The 5,040-nt window shown below is 40.0% G+C and overlaps 1 non-coding gene across 1 annotated transcript; it reads left to right on the top strand.

Annotated features, from left to right (window-relative positions):
• Positions 1 to 2,049: 2,049 nt before the first annotated feature.
• On the top strand, positions 2,050 to 2,157 carry LOC130943082 (small nucleolar RNA R71). Its single transcript, XR_009071617.1, has one exon. It is a non-coding gene; the product is annotated as a small nucleolar RNA R71 (small nucleolar RNA).
• Positions 2,158 to 5,040: the final 2,883 nt, after the last annotated feature.

The following is a 5,040-nucleotide window of genomic DNA, read 5'->3' as shown; positions in this document are numbered from 1 at the left end:
GGCTGGTGCCCATTTCTGGCGTTTAACGCCAACTTCTTGCCCTTTCCTGGCGTTTAACGCCAGTCTGGTGCCCCTTTCTGGCGTTAAACGCCCAGAATGGTGCCAGACTGGGCGTTAAACGCCCATTTGCTAACTTCACTGGCGTTTAAACGCCAGCAAGTTCTCCTCCAGGGTGTGCTATTTTTCTTTCTGTTTTTCATTCTGTTTTTGCTTTTTCAATTGATTTTGTGACTTCTCATGATCATCAACCTACAGAAAACATAAAATAACAAAGGAAAATAGATAAAATATAACATTGGGTTGCCTCCCAACAAGCACTTCTTTAATGTCAGTAGCTTGACAGAGAGCTCTCATGGAGCCTCACAGATACTCAGAGCAATGTTGGAACCTCCCAACACCAAACTTAGAGTTTGAATGTGGGGGTTCAACACCAAACTTAGAAGTTGGTTGTGGCCTCCCAACACCAAACTTAGAGTTTGACTGTGGGGGCTCTGTTTGACTCTGTTTTGAGAGAAGGTCTTCATGCTTTCTCTCCATGGTAACAGAGGGATATCCTTGAGCCTTAAACACAAAGGATTCTTCATTCACTTGAATGATCAATTCTCCTCTGTCAACATCAATCACAGCCTTTGCTGTGGCTAGGAAGGGTCTGCCAAGGATGATGGATTCATCCATGCACTTCCCAGTCTCTAGGACTATGAAATCAGCAGGGATGTAATGGTCTTCAACCTTTACCAAAACATCCTCTACAAGTTCATAAGCTTGTTTTCTTGAATTGTCTGCCATCTCTAGTGAGATTTTTGCAGCTTGTACCTCAAAGATCCCTAGCTTCTCCATTACAGAGAGAGGCATGAGGTTTACACTTGACCCTAAGTCACACAGAGCCTTCTTGAAGGTCATGGTGCCTATGGTATAAGGTATTGAAAACTTCCCAGGATATTGTCTCTTTTGAGGTAATCTCTGCCTAGACAAGTCATCCAGTTCTTTAGTGAGCAAAGAAGGTTCATTCTCCCAAGTCTCATTACCAAATAACTTGTCATTTAGCTTCATGATTGCTCCAAGGTATTTAGCAACTTGCTCTTCAGTGACATACTCATCCTCTTCAGAGGAAGAATACTCATCAGAGCTCATGAATGGCAGAAGTAAATCCATTGGAATCTCTATGGTCTCAGTGTGAGCCTCAGATTCCCATGGTTCCTCATTGGGGAACTCATTAGAGGCCAGTGGATGTCCATTGAGGTCTTCCTCTGTGGCGTTCACTGCCTCTTCCTCCTCTCCAAATTTGGCCATGTTGATGGCCTTGCACTCTCCTGTTGGATTTTCTTCTGTATTGCTTGGAAGAGTACTAGGAGGGAGTTCGGTAATTTTTTTGCTCAGCTGTCCCACTTGTGCCTCCAAATTCCTAATGGAGGACCTTGTTTTAGTCATGAAACTTTGAGTGGTTTTGATTAGATCAGAGACCATGGTTGCTAAGTCAGAGTGGTTCTGCTTAGAATTCTCTGTCTATTGCTGAGAAGATGATGGAAAAGGCTTGCTATTGCTAAACCTGTTTCTTCCACCATTATTATTGTTGAAACCTTGTTGAGGTCTCTGTTGATCCTTCCATGAGAGATTTGGATGATTTCTCCATGAAGAATTATAGGTGTTTCCATAGGGTTCTCCCATGTAATTCACCTCTTCCATTGAAGGGTTCTCAGGATCATAAGCTTCTTCTTCAGATGAAGCATCCTTAGTACTGCCTGGTGCAGCTTGCATTCCAGACAGACTTTGAGAAATCAAATTGACTTGCTGAGTCAATATTTTGTTCTGAGCCAATATGGCATTCAGAGTATCAATCTCAAGAACTCCTTTCTTCTGATTTGTCCCATTGTTCACAGGATTCCTTTCAGAAGTGTACATGAATTGGTTATTTGCAACCATTTCAATTAGTTCTTGAGCTTCTGTAAGCATCTTCTTCAGATGAAGAGATCCTCCAGCAGAGCTATCCAAAGACATCTTGGATAGTTCAGAGAGTCCATCATAGAAAATACCTATGATGCTCCATTCAGAAAGCATGTCAGAAGGACATTTTCTGATCAATTATTTGTATCTTTCCCAAGCTTCATAGAGGGATTCTCCTTCCTTCTGTCTGAAGGTTTGGACTTCCACTCTAAGCTTACTCAATTTTTGAGGTGGAAAGAACTTTGCCAAGAAGGCATTGACTAGCTTTTCCCAAGAGTTCAGGCTGTCTTTAGGTTGTAAGTCCAACCATATTCTAGCTCTGTCTCTTACAGCAAAAGGGAATAGCATAAGTCTGTAGACCTCAGGGTCAATGATGAGCGGATAATTTATACGATTTTTGGCATTGTTTTTAGGTAGTTTTTAGTAAGTTCCAGCTACTTTTAGGGATGTTTTCATTAATTTTTATGTTAAATTCACATTTCTAGACTTTACTATGAGTTTGTGTGTTTTTCTGTGATTTCAGGTAATTTCTGGCTGAAATTGAGGGACTTGAGCAAAACTCTGAAAAAAGCTGACAAAAGGACTGCTGATGCTGTTGGAATCTGACCTCCTTGCACTCGAAATGGATTTTCTGGAGCTACAGAACTCCAAATGGCGCGCTCTCAACGGCGTTGGAAAGTAGACATCCAGAGCCAGCAATATATAATAGTCCATATTTTATTCGGAAATTGACGACGTAACTTGGCGTTGAACGCCAAGTACTTGCTGCTGTCTGGAGTTAAATGCCAGAAAAACGTCATGATCCAGAGTTAAACGTCCAAAACACGTTATAACTTGAAGTTCAACTCCAAGAAAAGCCTCAGCTCGTGGATAGATCAAGCTCAGCCCAAGCATACACCAAGTGGGCCCTGGAAGTGGATTTATACATCAATTACTTACTCATGTAAACCCTAGTAGCTAGTCTAGTATAAATAGGACATTTAACTATTGTATTAGACATCTTTTGACAGTTTAATCTCTTGACTGTTTAGCCTTTGATTATTCGGTCTCTTGATCACTCAGGGGGCTGGCCATTCGGCCATGCCTGAACCTTTCACTTATGTATTTTCAACGGTGGAGTTTCTACACACCATAGATTAAGGGTGTGGAGCTCTGCTGTACCTCAAGTTTCAATACAATTATTATTACTTTCCATTCAATTCTCTCTTATTCTTATTCCGAGATATACGTTGCACAACACTTTGATGAATGTGATGATCCGTGACACTCATCATCATTCTCACCTATGAACGCGCGTGATTGACAACCACTTCTGTTCTACCTTAGGCCGGGCGCATATCTCTTAGATTCCCCAACATAATCTTCGTGGTATAAGCTAGATAGATGGTGGCATTCATGGGGATCCGGAAAGTCTAACCTTGTCTGTGGTATTCCGAGTAGGATTCCGGTATTGAATGACTGTGACGAGCTTCAAACTCCTGAAGGCTGGGCATTAGTGACAAACGCAAAAGAATCAATGGATTCTACTCCAACCTGATTGAGAACTGACAGATGATTAGCCGTGCTGTGACAGAGCATTTGGACCATTTTCACTGAGAGGATGGGATGTAACTATCAACAAAGGTGATGCCTCCAGACGATTAGCCGTGCAGTGACAGCGCATATGACCATTTTCCCGAGAGGATTAAAAGTAGCCATTGATGATGGTGATGCCTTACATACAGCTTGCCATGGAAAGGAGTAAGAAGGATTGAAGGGAGAGTGAGTAGTGAAGTAGAGTTTCAAGAGGAACACAGCATCTCCATACACCTATCTGAAATTCCCACTATTGATTTACATAAGTATTTCTATCCCTTTTTATTCTCTATTTATTTATTAATTTTCGAAACCCAAAACCAATTTAATCTGCCTAACTGAGATTTACAAGGTGACCATAGCTTGCTTCATACCAACAATCTCTGTGGGATCGACCCTTACTCACGTAAGGTATTACTTGGATGACCCAGTACACTTGCTGGTTAAGTTGAACGGAGTTGTGTCCACACATAGTTGAAAAAGCAATGAATTTTACAAAATACAATAACAAAGGAATCACAATTTCATCCACCAGTCAACCCCATTAGTCTTGACAGTGTCACAGATTTGCAAGAACTCAGCTAAAAACTGATGAGGATCTTCCAATGGAAGTCCATGGAACTTGCAATTCTGTTGCATTAGAGAAACTAATTGAGGCTTAAGCTCAAAGTTGTTTGCTCCAATGGCAGGGATAGAGATGCTTCTCCCATAGAAGTCGGGAGTAGGTGCAGTAAAGTCACCCAGCACCTTCCTTGCATTGTTGGCATTGTTGTTGTTTTCGGCTGCCATGGGTTCTTCTTCTTTGAAGATTTCTGTTAGGTCCTCTACAGAGAGTTGTGCCTTAGCTTCTCTTAGCTTTTGCTTCAAGGTCCTTTCAGGTTCAGGGTCAGCCTCAACAAGAATGCTTTTGTCCTTGCTCCTGCTCATATGAAAGAGAAGAGAACAAGAAAATGTGGAATCCTCTATGTCACAGTATAGAGATTCCTTGAGGTGTCAGAGGAACAGAAAAATAGAAAGAAGAGGTAGAAGAATTCGAACTTAGTGAGATAGAGTTCGAATTGTGCATTGAGGAGGAGTGGTACTCCATAAATAGAAGGATGTGAGAAGAGGGGAAGAGATTTTTCGAAAATTAAGTAAAAGATTTTAAAAACATTTTGAAAAAGATTTTGAAGAAGATATGATTGAAAACTTTTTTGAAAAAGATGTGATTTAAAAGTTATGGTTTTAAAAAGATGTGATTGAGAAGATATGATTTGAAAAACAATTTAAAAAGATTTGATTTTAAAAAAAATTAATGACTTGGCTAACAAGAAAAGATATGATTCAAACATTAAACCTTTCTCAACAGAAAAGGCAACATACTTGAAATGTTCAATCAAATCATTAATTGTTAGCAAGTATCTTTGAAAATGGAAAGAAATTGGTTTTGAAAAAGATTTGATTGAAAAGATATGATTTGAAAAAGATTTGATTTTGAAAAAACTTTGAAAACTTAAAAAAAAATTGCATTAAAAACAAAATCTT

This window comes from Arachis stenosperma, chromosome 7 (assembly GCF_014773155.1).
Source record: "Arachis stenosperma cultivar V10309 chromosome 7, arast.V10309.gnm1.PFL2, whole genome shotgun sequence".
Classification (NCBI taxonomy): Eukaryota; Viridiplantae; Streptophyta; class Magnoliopsida; order Fabales; family Fabaceae; genus Arachis; species Arachis stenosperma.
The sequence above is the reverse complement of the archived record's forward strand: the minus strand, read 5'-3'. Positions and strand labels throughout refer to the sequence as shown.